The sequence below is a fragment of the Ambystoma mexicanum genome, chromosome 8 (assembly GCF_040938575.1).
Source record: "Ambystoma mexicanum isolate Mex_15411 chromosome 8, UKY_AmexF1_1, whole genome shotgun sequence".
NCBI classification, from domain to species: Eukaryota; Metazoa; Chordata; class Amphibia; order Caudata; family Ambystomatidae; genus Ambystoma; species Ambystoma mexicanum.
Window position 1 is genome coordinate 1,696,431,648 of NC_090929.1, and position 16,185 is coordinate 1,696,447,832.

General features: G+C 48.9%; 1 protein-coding gene across 14 annotated transcripts in view; it reads right to left on the reverse strand.

Moving 5' to 3' along the window:
- The window catches only part of LOC138473332 (deleted in malignant brain tumors 1 protein-like), a 678,824-nt gene that overhangs the window by 521,847 nt on the left and 140,792 nt on the right, over positions 1–16,185 (reverse strand). The window lies entirely within an intron of this gene.

The window sequence follows — 16,185 nt, forward strand, 5'->3', positions numbered from 1 at the left end:
GAATATGACCGATACAGCAGAAAGTATGTCCGCCTCATCTCTGAAGCCTCAGACAACAGCACTGCACCCAGGGTGACAGTCCACATAGGAGGAATTAACACCCGTTCCTGGTAGATACTGACGCCACCGTCATTGTCATGAGCCACCTAACATACGAACACCTAGCAGATAAGTTCCCACTACAGCCATTACACGCCCACATTTTCCAATGGGGCGCAACGCAACCACTTACTCCCAAAGGACAGTTTGTGTGTGATCTCATCCACAGGGGTAAGAGAGTCCAGACGACGATACCAGCCTGCACCTCATCGACATCCACTACGATGAATCGGAAGCAATTCAAGGGCTCCCGCCCAACTCCCAAATCATACAGGCCATCGACCAGAAAGCCCTAGACATTGAAGTACTAAAAATCACCTATCCGGCCCTATTCAAAGGAGTGGGCATGCTGAAAGACAATGTAATCAAGCTACACATTGACCCAAGAGTACGACCAGTGCCACAACACCCCAGGTGGATAGGTTTTCTCCTACAAGTGAAAGTCACCCATGAATTACAGACACTACTAAATAATGACATCATAGAGAGAGCGACAGGGCCCACACCGTGGGTGTCCCCACTTGTAGTCGTCCCCAAAGAAGACAGACGCCTCCGCCTCTGTGTTGACATGAGGATCCCCAACACAGCTATTCAACGGGAAAGGCATCCAGGCCCGAGCATCGAAGACATGTTAATAAGGTTCAACCAAGCCACAAAATTCTCAAAGCTGGACCTTAACCAATGATACCACCAGCTGGTCATCGATCCCGATTCAAGACCCATCACAACATTCACTACTCATGAAGGCCTGTTTCGCTACAAATGGCTAAACTTTGGCATCTCATCCGCCGCCGAAATTTTCCAGGAAACATTACACAGATTAATCAGCCCGGTCACCAACGCATTCAATTACAGTGACGACATCCTCATATTCGGAGCCACCCAAGACCAACACGATGCAGCTTTATACCAAGTCTGCCACATCCTCCAGGACGCCGGACTCACACTCAACAGCCAGAAATGCAAGATCAATACCCACACCCTGTGCTTCTTTGGCCACATTTTCTCAGACCAAGGCATCAAAGCCGATCCAGACAAAATCCGCGCCATAACGAACCTACCCAACCCGAAGGATACATCTGAACTCCGCTCATTCCTGGGCATGGCAGGGTACTGCACCCGCTATCTCCCACAATACGCCTCACTCATGTGCCCGCTCTGTCAACTGCTGAAGAAAGATAAACCTTTCACATGGACAGACCAGTGCCAACAAGCATTCTCCTCCATAAAACGTGAACTAGCTGCCAATCGCCAACTAGCTTACTTCAACCCGCAATGGCACACCGAAATCACCATAGATGCCAGCCTGGTAGGGCTAGGGGCAATACTGGCTCAAACCGACCCACAGCACGATGCCACGACCCACATTGTAGCATACGCCTGTCGTGCATTGAACGCAACTGAACAAGCCTACGAACAGGTGGAGCGTGAGAGCTTAGCAGCCGTGTGGGCGTGCGAAAGGTTTCACCATTTCATCAATGGACACACCTTCTCACTCATAACGGACCACCAGGCCCTGCTGGCCCTCTTTGGCAAACTGAAAATAAAAATGCCACCACGCATCGAACAATGAGGCATCCGCCTCCAGGAATACGACTATACAATCATTCACAAACCTGGAGGCGGTGCAAACCCCGCAGACTATCTGTCACGACACCCGGACGGGGCGTCCGACACCACAATGCAAGGAGAAGCAGATGGATACGGCGCATACCTGTCACTGAACGACCTTCCCCCAGCTATCACAGCACAACTGTTCACGGAAAACAGCAGAGCAGACCCCACCATCAAGGCAGCAGTACACCTCACCAACAGGAACAAGTGGTGACAGGCGGCCAACCAACACTTTGAGCCGGGGGAGGGGGGTGGAAGTAGACAGAAGAGATCTAGCCAGAATGGAGAAAATACACAACGAACTGGCCACAACACGCCAAGGCACGCTTCTCAGAGGGAATCGCCTGGTAGCACCCAAAAGCCTAAGGAAGCCACTGGTCATGATCGCACACGAAGGCCATTGAGGCATGGCCAACACAAAAAAGATATTGCGAAACCAGGTGTGGTTTCCCCACATGGACACCATTGTGGACGACATACTAAGACACTGCAACCCGTGCCAAGTAAATGCAGCCGGCTCACCACCTTGCCCACTGCAGATAGTTCCACTCCCGGACGGACCATGGCAGCGCGTAGTACTCGACTTTTACGGCCCACTGGAAGAGGGAGGCCACCTTCTAGTGGCTATTGACGAGTACTCGTGATTCCCACTGCTGAAGCACGTGCAGTCCACAGCAATCCATCACGTTGCAGGCATAGTAGATGAACTGTTCAGCGAGTGGGGCATACCAAACACGGTGAAAACGGACAATGGGTCCCCATTTCAGGGTCAGGAATTTAAGAAATTTGCAGCACACCTGGGGTTCCACCACCAAAGGGTCACACCACTATGGCCCCAGGCCAACGGGATGGTGGAACGCTTCATGGCGAACATCAAGCGCACGCACCAGAAAGCGGCGACAGACCAAACCTCAATGCCACAAGCCATATCACAGATGTTACGAAGCTACCGACACACCCTAAACGAAGCATTCGGCCGTACACGCCAGAGGAGGACGATGAGATACGACAGCGAGAAGCGGAGAAAAGACAAAAGGCCAAAGAATGGGCCGACAGGAAGTCGAAATCCAGGCAACCCCTAATCCCAGTAGGAGAGACCGTACTGGTCTGGCAAGCCCAGCGCCGGAAAACAGCTTTGAGATATCAGCCTGAGCCGATGATAGTGACGGAGGTAAAATGACCCATGATCACAGCAATGGGAGACCAAGGTGAAATAACCAGAAACACATCATATTTTAGGAGACTGCTCCAAGAAGATCAGACTGAGGACATGCCTCTAGAGGAGAAGGACCCCGAGGATCCAGAGACTTCCCCAGATCCACCCGAGGTGCCCATGCCAGCAGACCCAGACGATGAAAGAGACGAACAAGCCGGACGGCCCCACAGGTCGACCAGAAGGCCCACCCGGCTCATCGAAGAAATATAGACCACGGACTCAGTCGATAAGTAAGGGGGGATGTTGTGGAAGGAAAAGGACACAGGGCACTTTAAGGCGAAATCAAAGCAGCACAGGGAAAAGGGGCGGGGCAGGGTGAGGGGAGGCGGGAAAGAGAGGGGCGGCAGTTGGTGTTTAATAAAGAAAGAGTTAAGACGTATCTGGAGTCCGCGTCTTATTTCGGGCCCATGTAGGCCCACAACACCTACACTTTTATTTTAAAACAAAACCGTTCCTGAATGCTTTCTTTTTAAAATAAAAGTATAGGAACGGTCAAACGTAAATAAAAGAAGTAGAGGAGCACCGCTCCTGACCGCTCCCGCCCACTTCGACCACTGAGAAAGTGGGTCTGCTGCAGGTAAAATGTGGCTGATCGGGGAAGAGAAAAGGGTGGCACGTCGTGAAGGGCACGTCGTGTCTCTGCCAAGGTTGCCACTGTCGATGAGGAGTCCTGTCACACTCTAGCAGTGAATAGAACCTTACACACCCTGAAGAGCATCTCAGGTTTAGAGCTACCTGTTTTCTACAGAGCCTCAATATAGAAATGGTGATACTCTTTGCTCTATTAATAGGCAGTAGGGAACACACTGTCTGTTTCTTTTCCAAAACAGAAGAACTTTAAACAACTGAAAACACCTTCCTCGTCAAAAAGAGAAACAATGGCATTCTGCCTTGCTGTCCTTCAGAGAACTGCGGAACATTAGCTGCACATCAGCGCCCTGGCACCCCTCGAGGCGATGGTGCGCGTTACAAGCATCACTATTATTATTTGTTCCCCCTGGAAACAGTGGTAGGTAGGACTCAATAGACCTGGTAAGTAGGACTCAATAGACCTGGTAAGTAGGACTCAATAGACCTGGTAAGTAGGACTCAACAGACCACGCAGATGTTGGATGGATTAAGTGGAAAACTGCAGTTTGTTTCTGCGACTGTACAGGCCATTGCCCTAACTGATCTGCCCCCCATAACTCCTCCGCCCAGCACCCACGTTTTCCCTCACACGTGGTCTGTCCGCTGGGAACACCTCATAACCTTAAAGGGGAATGAGCTTTAAGCCATAACATCTCAACCTCACGAATGTCCTTGCATTGCATCCACACTCTTCCACCAGTCGCCTCAGTCTTTGTCTCTGCCTGCGTCGATTCCTCGTGCGTTTGTGTGGTCTCTCTGCATTAAACATTCCCCCCTCTCATTTGTAGAGGTCGACCCTTTCTGAGCCTCTTCTCCTTCTCCCTCCCTCCCGGGAAGGTCTATTTCCTCAGTGTCAGGTCGGAACAGATGGTTAAAATGTGTGGCATTTCTTGTTTGGTTGTTGGCCTTGCCCCTTTGCGCCAACCATGGAGCCCTTTACATACACAACCTCAAATGGAACGGGGGAGTACCCGGAGTTAATCTTCCGTATGATTTCTGTCGTATGAGGACTTCTTCTCCTGGTCGGAACTCCTTTGGTCGGGCACCTTTCCTACGGTCAGTCTCTTCCTTCATTTGGCGCTTCCTAGCTGCATCTTTCTCCTTCACTTCCTGATCCTTGTCTCCTCTGTCCGTGGGTACTGCAACAAGTCTAGCATTTACTTGGTAGGCCATCATGATATCTGTCAGTGTTTTGCCTGTGAACTCATGAGGCGTGTTCCGGTAATCTCTGTATTCTGCAGAGGGCCTGAGGACCCGAGACGCCTTCCACCTGTGCTCTTTGGATGTTTTTTAATGGAATACATAAACTTCTCAGTCATTCCATTGGCCTGAGGCCATAACAGTGTTATTTTCTGCTGAACAAACCCCTTATATTTATAAAATCATGTCCATTGAACGGGGTCCATTGTCAGATTCGATTGTGTGCGGAACCCCGCATTCGCTCAAGACTTCATCCATTACAGCTGCCACTTGGGGGAAAGTGGTTGTCAATGTTCTCTTGACAATGAGGAACCTGGAGAACTCATCAATTAGCACTAGTAGGTTTTCTCCTGTTTCCATCGGTCCATAAAAGTCAACTGCTATTGGTGCCACGGTTTCTCAGGGATCTCTGTACGCTACAGTGGTAAAGGTGGTTCTGCTCTGGTTGGGACTCCCCTAGTCTCTTGGTGCTGCCTGTGCATGGCCTTTCAATCTCCCCCTGCTCCAGGGAGCCTTTGTGGGTTTGTTCTTCCACATCCCTCCCCTCTCTTTCTTCTTGAACTTCACTTGCTATTTCTTGATAGACCTCCTCCACCTTTCATCTCGCTCTTAAAGGACTGCCTACACCTTTCCTCTCGCTCTTAAAGGACTGCCTCCACCTTTCATCTCGCTCTTAAAGGACTGCCTACACCTTTCCTCTCGCTCTTAAAGGACTGCCTACACCTTTCCTCTCGCTCTTAAAGGACTGCTTACACCTTTCCTCTCGCTCTTAAAGGACTGCCTACACCTTTCCTCTCGCTCTTATAGGACTGCCTACACCTTTCCTCTCGCTCTTAAAGGACTGCCTACACCTTTCCTCTCGCTCTTAAAGGACTTTGATTTTGATTTTTGATTTTGATGCATTTATAAAACGCGCACCAGACGGAGTGAACCATATTCGGGCGCAGATGACAAATAGATTTCGAATTGAACAGCTACAGAAACAAACAACATTGGAGTTCTGGTTCAGTCAGTTTCTTCCTATATTTGAATAGGAACATTTTTAGTTTCTTCCTAAAGATGTCAAGAGTCTCACACATTCTAATTTCCAATGTCAGTCCATTCCAGACTCTGGGGCCAAAGGCTCCAAAGCTTCTGTCTCCTCTAGTTACAAAAATAGTTCGTAAACTACAAATGAGGAGTTTATCCTCTGAACGTAGATTGCTTTTGGGATGATATGGTGTGATCTTATCAGCCAAATATACGGGTGCTAGTCCCTTCAAACATTTGAAAACTAGACATGCCGTCTTAAATTTAACTCTATCCTCCACCCTCAACCAGTGGATGAATCTTCGTAGAGATGAAACATGATCTCTTTTCTTAAGATTACCAATTACTCTAATTGCTGCATTCTGTGCCCTCTGCAGTCGGTCCATTTGTTTTTTAGGGATTCCTGCTAGCAAACTATTGCAGTAGTCCAGGTGGGGGTTGGTCATTGCCCCCACCACAGCCGCCCTATCTTCCATTGGAATATAGGGGAAAATACTCAGTAGCGAGCGCAGTGCAAAATAGACTGTTTTTACTTTCGCTCCCACGAGACTCTCGCTCCCCAGATTCTCCTGCCACCAGCAACCTAGATTTTTTACTTTTTTGCCATACTGCAACTGTTCACCTAGAATCAGTGATGGTGGGCCATGTCTTTCCTGTGACCTTTTATTGTTGGGGTCAAACAATATAATTTCTGTTTTTGCCGCATTTAACTGCAACTGGTTGTTAGTCATCCACTCCTTAAGATCATCCATGCATTGATTTATTCATTCAAAAGCATCTTGGCTATCCTGAAGTTCTATGTATATCTGCGTATCATCTTGATATGAATGAAACAGCAGGCTGTATTTTTTAAATATTCTAAAAACGATGAAAATACAGATTAAAAATGAGAGGGGATAAGGAGGAACCCTGGGGAACCCCACATTCCAGCTCTACCATCTGGGAGGTGTAACCATCTAATGTAACCCTTTGTGATCTATCTTTAAGAAATGATTCAAACCATCTCACCACTTCTTTAGATGCTTTTCCCACTTCCCCAATACGTTGAGCCATTTTCTGGTGGTTCACAGTATCGAAGGCCGCGGACAGGTCCAACATCAACAATACTGTTGATTTTCCCTCATCCGCAGCTAAAAGCAAATCATCGTGTATGGCTAAGAGAGCTGACTCTGTACTATGCTTTCGGCAAAATCCTGACTGAAGATTATCTAACAGTTCCTCTTTATCTACAAATGCTTGGAGTTGGGAACAAGCCACTTTTTCCAGGATTTTTGTTGGCCACATTATGTTTGACACTGGCTGATAGTTCTTCATTATTTCTGGATCTAAGTTGGATTTCTTTAGTAATGGCTTTATTAATACCTTTTTTAAGGCTTTAGGCACCTGATAGTCTTGTAAAGAATTATTCACAAACGTTCTTACAAATGGTGTAAGCTCTTTTGCTAATTGTTTGGCGGCGTATGCTGGTAATACACAGGAAAGATCATTTGTGGGTTTTAGTTGACACAGAAGCATACCAATCACTTTTTCATCCACCATTTGAAACTGAAAGGCTGCCTCTCCTTGTTTTATCTTTTCTTGTTCTCTTTCCACCTCCATCTCTTTCTCACGTCTTGGAAGCCTTCCCTGTTCTATATTCTCTAGGATCGTAACTATCTTTTCTTTAAAATAGATATTAAATTCATCAGCCTGTTCCTGTGATGCCGCTGTATTAATGTCTATGCAGGCTGGTTTGCTAAATCTTGAGACCACCTCAAAGATGGCCTTTGACTGATAACCAGCTTGCTTGATTTATTTATGTAAGAAGTCTTGTTTAGCTAAAAATAAGGTCGTTTTATACGTTTTTATAACTGCCTTTGCTCTATCAGCATCCACGTAGGACTATCTCCAATATCTCCAAGTATCATTAGCCTTGCGAAGCTGTTTCCGTAGCAATGCAAGTTCTGGACCAAACCAAGACTTAGATTGGACTGGAGTGCCTCCACCTTTCCACTCTCTCTTAAAGGACCGCTTCCAACTTTCCTCTCTCTCTTAAAGGACTGCCTCCACCTTTCCTCTCTCTCTTAAAGGACTGCCTCCACCTTTCCTCTCTCTCTTAAAGGACTGCCTCCACCTTTCCTCTCTCTCTTAAAGGACTGCCTCCACCTTTCCTGTCTCTCTTAAAGGACCGCTTCCACCTTTCCTCTGGCTCTTAAAGGACTGCCTCCACCTTTCCTCTCTATCTTAAAGAACTGCCTCCACCTTTCCTCTCGCTCTTAAAGGACCGCCTCCATCTTTCCTCTCGCTCTTAAAGGACTGTGTCCACCTTTCTTCTCTCTCCTAAAGGATAGCCTCCACCTTTCCTCTCTCTTAAAGGACTGCTTCCACCTTTCCTGTCTCTCTTAAAGGACCGCTTCCACCTTTCCTCTCTCTCCTAAAGGACTGCGTCCATCTTTCCTCTCTCTCTCTTAAAGGACTGCTTCCACATTTCCTCTGCCTCTTAAAGAACTGCCTCCACCTTTCCTCTGGCTCTTAAAGGATTGCCTCCACCTTTCCTCTCTATCTTAAAGAACTGCTTCCACCTTTCCTCTCGCTCTTAAAGGACCTCCTCCATCTTTCCTCTCGCTCTTAAAGGACTGTCTCCACCTTTCCTCTCTCTCTTAAAGGATAGCCTCCACCTTTCCTCTCTCTTAAATGACTGCCTCCACCTTTCCTCTCGCTCTTAAAGGACCTCCTCCACCTTTCCTCTTGCTCTTAAAGGACTGTCTCCACCTTTCCTCTCTCTCTTAAAGGATTGCCTCCACCTTTCCTCTCTCTCTTAAAGGATTGCCTCCACCTTTCCACTCTCTCTTAAAGGACTGTCTCCACCTTTCCTCTCTCTCTTAAAGGATTGCCTCCACCTTTCCACTCTCTCTTAAAGGACTGCTTCCACCTTTCCTGTCTCTCTTAAAGGACTGCTTCCACCTTTCCTCTCTCTCTTAAAGTATAGCCTCCACCTTTCCTCTCTCTTAAAGGACTGCCTCCACCTTTCCTCTCTCTCTTAAAGGATAGCCTCCACCTTTCCTCTCTCTTAAAGGACTGCCTCCACCTTTCCTCTCTCTCTTAAAGGATAGCCTCCACCTTTCCTCTCTCTTAAAGAACTGCCTCCACCTTTCCTCTGGCTCTTTAAGGACTGCCTCCACCTTTCCTGTCTCTCTTAAAGGACTGTCTCCACCTTTCCTCTCTCTCTTAAAGGACTGCCTCCACCTTTCCTCTCTCTCTTAAAGGACTGCCTCCACCTTTCCTCTCTATCTTAAAGACCTGCCTCCACATTTCCTCTCGCTCTTAAAGGACCTCCTCCATCTTTCCTCTCGCTCTTAAAGGACATCTCCACATTTCCTCTTTCACTTAAAGGATAGCCTCCACCTTTCCTCTCTCTTAAAGGACTGTCTCCACCTTTCCTCTCTCTCTTAAAGGATAGCCTCCACCTTTCCTCTCTCTTAAAGGACTGCCTCCACCTTTCCTCTCTCTCTTAAAGGATTGCCTCCACCTTTCCTCTCTCTCTTAAAGGACTGCCTCCACCTTTCCACTCTCTCTTAAAGGACTGCTTCCACCTTTCCTGTCTCTCTTAAAGGACCGCTTCCACCTTTCCTCTCTCTCTTAAAGGACTGCCTCCACCTTTCCTCTCTCTCTTAAAGGATAGCCTCCACCTTTCCTCTCTCTTAAAGGGCTGCCTCCACCTATTCTCTCTCTCTTAAAGAACTGCCTCCACCTTTTCTCTCGCTCTTAAAGGACCTCCTTCACCTTTCCTCTCGCTCTTAAAGGACTGTCTCCACCTTTCCTCTCTCTCTTAAAGGACTGCCTCCACCTTTCTTCTCGCTCTTAAAGGACTGTCTCCACCTTTCCTCTCTATCTTAAAGAACTTCCTCCACCTTTCCTCTCTCTCTTAAAGGGCTTCCTCCACCTTTTCTCTAGCTCTCGAAGGACTGCCTCCACCTTTCCTATCTCTCTTAAAGGAATGCCTTCACCTTTCCTGTCTCTCTTAAAGGACTGCCTCCACCTTTCTTCTCTCTCTTAAAGGACTGCTTCCACCTTTCCTCTCTCTCTTAAAGGACTGCTTCCACCTTTCCTCTCTCTTAAAGAGCTGCTCCACCTTTCCTCTCTCTCTTAAAGGATAGCCTCCACCTTTCCTCTCTCTCTTAAAGGACTTCTTCCACCTTTCCTCTCTCTTAAAGAACTGCTCCACCTTTCCTCTCTCTCTTAAAGGATAGCCTCCACCTTTCCTCTCGCTCTTAAAGGACTGTCTCCACCTTTCCTTTCTCTCTTAAAGGATAGCCTCCACCTTTCCTCTCTCTTAAAGGGCTGCCTCCACCTTTTCTCTCGCTCTCGAAGGAGTGCCTCCAGCTTTCTTCTCTCTCTTAAAGGACTGCCTCCACCTTTCCTCTGGCTCTTAAAGGACCTCCTCCACCTTTCCTCTCTCTCTTAAAGGACTGCCTTCACCTATTCTCTCTCTCTCTTAAAGGACTGCCTCCACCTTTCCTCTCTCTCTTAAAGGACTGCCTCCACCTTTCCTGTCTCTCTTAAAGGACCGCTTCCACCTTTCCTCTCTCTCTTAAAGAACTGCCCCCACCTTTCCACTCTCTCTTAAAGGACTGTCTCCACCTTTCCTCTCTCTCTTAAAGAACTGCCTCCACCTTTCCTCTGGCTCTTAAAGGACTGCCTCCACCTTTCCTCTCTATCTTAAAGAACTGCCTCCACCTTTCCTCTCTCTCTCTTAAAGAACTGCCTCCACCTTTCCTCTCTCTCTTAAAGGGCTGCCTCCATCTTTCCTCTCTCTCGTAAAGGACTGCCTCCACCTTTCCTCTCTCTTAAAGGGCTGCCTCCACCTTTTCTCTCGCTCTCGAAGGACTGCCTCCACCTTTCCTCTCTCTCTTAAAGGACCTCCTCCACCTTTCCTCTCTCTCTTAAAGGACTGCCTCCACCGTTCCTCTCTCTCTCAAAGGACTGCCTCCACCTTTCCTCTCTCTCTTAAAGGACTGCTTCTACCTTTCCTCTCTCTCGCTCAAAAGACTGCCTCGACCTTTCCTCTCTCTCTCAAAGGACTGCCTCCACCTTTCCTCTCTCTCTTAAAGGACTGCTTCTACCTTTCCTCTCTCTCGCTCAAAAGAGTGCCTCCACCTTTCTTCTCTCACTAAAAGGACTGCATCCACCTTTCCTCTCTCTCTTAAAGGACTGCCTCCACCTTTCCTCTCGCTCTTAAAGGACTGCCTCCACCTTTCCTCTCTCTCTTAAAGGACTGCCTCCACCTTTACTCTCTCTTAAAGGACTGCCTCCACCTTTTCTCTGGCTCTCAAAGGACAGTTTCCCCCTTTCCTCTCTCTCTTAAAGGACCGCCTCCACCTTTCCTCTCTCTCTCTCTTAAAGGACTTCCTCCACCTTTTCTCTCGCTCTCGAAGGACTGCCTCCACGTTTCCTCTCTCTCTCTCTCTTGAAGGACTGCCTCCACCTTTCTTCTGGCTCTTAAAGGACTGCCTCCATCTTTCCTTTCTCTCTTAAAGGACTGCCTCCACCTTTCCGCTCTCTCTTAAAGGACTGCCTCCACCTTTCCTCTCTCTTAAAGGACTGCCTACATCTTACCTCTCTCTCTTAAAGGACTGCCTGCACCTTTACGCTCTCTTAAAGGACTGCCTCCACCTTTCCACTCTCTCTCTTAAAGGACTGCCTCCACCTTTCCTCTCTCTCTTAAAGGACTGCCTCCACCTTTCCGCTCTCTCTTAAAGGACTGCCTCCACCTTTCCTCTCTCTTAAAGGACTGCCTACATCTTACCTCTCTCTCTTAAAGGACTACCTCCACCTTTACGCTCTCTTAAAGGACTGCCTCCACCTTTTCTCTCGCTCTCGAAGGACAGCTTCCCCCTTTCCTTTCTCTCTTAAAGGACCGCCTCCACCTTTCCTCTCTCTCTCTCTTAAAGGACTGCTTCCACCTTTTCTCTCTCTCACTCTTAAAGCACTGCCTCCACCTTTCCACTCTCTCTTAAAGGACTGCCTGCACCTTTCCTCTCTCTCTCTTAAAGGACTGCCTCCACCTTTCCTCTCTCTCTTAAAGGACTGCTTCCACCTTTCCTCTCTCTCTTAAAGGACTGCCTCCACCTTTCCTCTCTCTCTTGAAGGACTGCCTCCATCTTTCCTCTCTCTCTTGAAGGACTGCCTCCACCTTTCCACTCGCTTTAAAGGACTGCCTCCACCGTTCCTCTCTCTCTTTTAGGACTGCCTCCACCTTTCCTCTCTCTCTCTTAAAGGACTGCCGCCACCTTTCCTCTCTCTCTCTTAAAGGACTGCCGCCACCTTTCCTCTCTCTCTTAAAGGACTGCTTCCACCTTTCCTCTCTCTCTTGAAGGACTGCTTCCACCTTTCCTCTCTCTCTTGAAGGACTGCCTCCACCTTTCCTCACTCTCTCAAAGGACTGCCTCCACCTTTTCTCTCTCTCTTAAAGGACTGCTTCCACCTTTCCTCTCTCTCTTAAAGGACTGCCTCCACCTTTCCTCTCTCTCTTAAAGGACTGCTTCCACCTTTCCTCTCTCTCTTGAAGGACTGCCTCCACCTTTCCTCACTCTCTCAAAGGACTGCCTCCACCTTTCCTCTGGCTCTTAAAGGACTGCCTCCACCTTTTCACTCTCTCTTAAAGGACTGCCTCCACCTTTCCTCTCTCTCTTAAAGGACCGCCTCCACCTTTCCTCTCTCTCTTTAAGGACTGCCTCCACCTTTCCTCGCTCTCTCAAAGGACTGCCTCCACCTTTTCTCTCTCTCTTAAAGGACTGCTTCCACCTTTCCTCTCTCTCTTAAAGGACTGCCTACACCTTTCCTCTCGCTCTTGACGGACTGCCTCCACCTTTCCTCTCTCTCTTGAAGGACTGCCTCCATCTTTCCTCTCTCTCTTGAAGGACTGCCTCCAGCTTTCCTCTCGCTTTTAAGGACTGCCTCCACCTTTCCTCTTTCTCTTAAAGGACTGCTTCCACCTTTCCTTTCTCTCTTGAAGGACTGCCTCCACCTTTCCTCTCTCTCTTAAAGGACTGCCCCCACCTTTCCTGTCTCTCAAAGGACTGCCTCCACCTTTCCTCTCTCTCTTAAAGGACTGCCTCCACCTTTCCTCTCTATCTTAAAGAACTGCCTCCACCTTTCCTCACTCAAAGGACTGCCTCCAACTTTTCACTCTCTCTTAAAGGACTGCTTCCACCTTTCCTCTCTCTCTTAAAGGACTGCCTACACCTTTCCTCTCGCTCTTGAAGGACTGCCTCCATCTTTCCTCTCCCTCTTGAAGGACTGCCTCCACCTTTCCACTCGCTTTAAAGGACTGCCCACACCTTTCCTCTCGCTCTTGAAGGACTGCCTCCATCTTTCCTCTCTCTCTTTTAGGACTGCCTCCACCTTTCCTCTCTCTCTCTTAAAGGACTGCCTCCACCTTTCCTCTCTCTCTTAAAGGACCGCCTCCACCTTTCCTGTCTCTCTTATAGGACTGCCTCCACCTTTCCTCTCTCTCTTAAAGGACTGCTTCCACCTTTCCTCTCTCTCTTAAAGGACTGCCTCCACCTTTCCTCACTCTCTCAAAGGACTGCCTCCACCTTTTCTCTCTCTCTTAAAGGACTGCTTCCACCTTTCCTCTCTCTCTTAAAGGACTGCCTCCACCTTTCCACTCTCTCTCTTAAAGGACTGCTTCCACCTTTCCTCTCTCTCTTAAAAGACTGCCTTCACCTTTCCTCTCGCTCTTAAAGGACTGCTTCCACCTTTCCTCTCGCTCAAAGGACTGCCTCCACCTTTCATCTCTCTCTTAAAGGACTGCCTCCACCTTTCCTCGCTCTCTCAAAGGACTGCCTCCACCTTTTCTCTCTCTCTTAAAGGACTGCTTCCACCTTTCCTCTCTTTCTTAAAGGACTGCATACACCTTTCCTCTCGCTCTTGACGGACTGCCTCCACCTTTCCTCTCTCTCTTGAAGGACTGCCTCCAGCTTTCCTCTCTCTCTTGAAGGACTGCCTCCACCTTTCCTCTCGCTTTTAAGGTCTGCCTCCACCTTTCCTCTTTCTCTTAAAGGACTGCTTCCACCTTTCCTTTCTCTCTTGAAGGACTGCCTCCACCTTTCCTCTCTCTCTTAAAGGACTGCCTCCACCTTTCCTGTCTCTCAAAGGACTGCTTCCACCTTTCCTCTCTCTCTTAAAGGACTGCCTACACCTTTCCTCTCGCTCTTGAAGGACTGCCTCCATCTTTCCTCTCCCTCTTGAAGGACTGCCTCCACCTTTCCACTCGCTTTAAAGGACTGCCCACACCTTTCCTCTCGCTCTTGAAGGACTGCCTCCATCTTTCCTCTCTCTCTTCTAGGACTGCCTCCACCTTTCCTCTCTCTCTCTTAAAGGACTGCCTCCACCTTTCCTCTCTCTCTTAAAGGACCGCCTCCACCTTTCCTGTCTCTCTTATAGGACTGCCTCCACCTTTCCTCTCTCTCTTAAAGGAATGCTTCCACCTTTCCTCTCTCTCTTAAAGGACTGCCTCCACCTTTCCTCACTCTCTCAAAGGACTGCCTCCACCTTTTCTCTCTCTCTTAAAGGACTGCTTCCACCTTTCCTCTCTCTCTTAAAGGACTGCCTCCACCTTTCCTCACTCTCTCAAAGGACTGCCTCCACCTTTCCTCGCTCTCTCAAAGGACTGCCTCCACCTTTTCTCTCTCTCTTAAAGGACTGCCTCCACCTTTCCTCACTCTCTCAAAGGACTGCCTTCACCTATTCTCTCTCTCTTAAAGGACTGCTTCCACCTTTCCTCTCTCTCTTAAAGGACTGCCTCCACCTTTCCTCTCTCTCTTGAAGGACTGCCTCCATCTTTCCTCTCTCTCTTGAAGGACTGCCTCCACCTTTCCACTCGCTTTAAAGGACTGCCTCCACCTTTCCTCTCTCTCTTAAAGGACTGCCTCCACCGTTCCCCTCTCTCTTTTAGGACTGCATCCACCTTTCCTCTCTCTCTCCTAAAGGACTGCCTCCACCTTTCCTCTCTCTCTTAAAGGACTGCTTCCACCTTTCCTCTCTCTCTTAAAGGACTGCCTCCACCTTTCCTCTCTCTCTTGAAGGACTGCCTCCATCTTTCCTCTCTCTCTTGAAGGACTGCTTCCACCTTTCCACTCGCTTTAAAGGACTGCCTCCACCTGTCCTCACTCTCTCAAAGGACTGCCTCCACCTTTTCTCTCTCTCTTAAAGGACTGCCTCCACCTTTCCTCTCTCTCTTAAAGGACTGCCTCCACCTTTCCACTCTCTCTTAAAGGACTGCCTCCACCTTTCCTCTCTCTCTTAAAGGACTGCCTCCACCTTTCCTCTCTCTCTTAAAGGACTGCGTCCACCTTTCCTCTCTCTCTTAAAGGACTGGCTCCACCTTTCCTGGACTGCCTCCACCTTTCCTCTCTCTCTTAAAGGACTGCCTCCACCTTTCCTCTCTCTCTTAAAGGACTGCCTCCACCTTTCCTCTCTCTCTTAAAGGACTGCCTCCACCTTTCCTCTCGCTCTTAAAGGACTGCCTGCACCTTTCCTCTCTCTCTTAAAGGACTGCCTCCACCTTTCCTCTGGCTCTTAAAGGACTGCCTCCACCTTTCCTCGCTCTCTTAAAGGGCTGCCTCCACCTTTCCTCTCTCTCTTAAAGGACTGCCTCCACCTTTCCACTCTCTCTTAAAGGACTGCCTCCACCTTTCCTCTCGCTCTTAAAGGACTGCCTCCACCTTTCCTCTCTCTCTTAAAGGACTGCCTCCACCTTTCCTCTCTCTCTTAAAGGACTGCCTCCACCTTTCCTCTCTCTCTTAAAGGACTGCCTCCACCTTTCCTCTCTCTCTTAAAGGACCGCCTCCACCTTTCTTCTCTCTTTCAGTGGTTGGCTCGACTAACCATGGTCAGTTTTGTTATAGGTTGAAGATAGCTCCATGGCTCCAACGTTGGGTCACTGCTTGGAGAGGTGCTATTCTTCTCGAGGCACTGTATATTCTGCTGAGCAACAATAGACACCAGAGGTAGTAACGCTGTACTCAGTGGCACTCAGGGTCTTCTCTTGTGCTTCCCTTCTGCTGGTTCCCAATCAAGGTGGCATTACCCAGGGCATCCATTCCCCGGGCACAGCGCCCCCCTCTGCGTATCTGGGATCCTGGTCTCTTGGTCCTGAGCCACAGGCAAGGTCCTCATTCTTTCAACTGTTGCCCGCCCCTTCTGTTCTCCCTCCCCAGCCCCCCCCCCCCCCCCCCCCGCCCCGTCAGCTTTTGGCAGGTGACTGGTGGCTTCCAGGCCTGCTTGCTAGGATTCACTGGAAACCTAGCCCTGCAGGAGTGGCCCCGCTCCCTCTTTTGCAGCAATTCCCAGAATGAGTTGCTGTGGGGCTGGACTAGGCATGCTGGGAGGTACAAAGCTGTGGGCAGCACCTT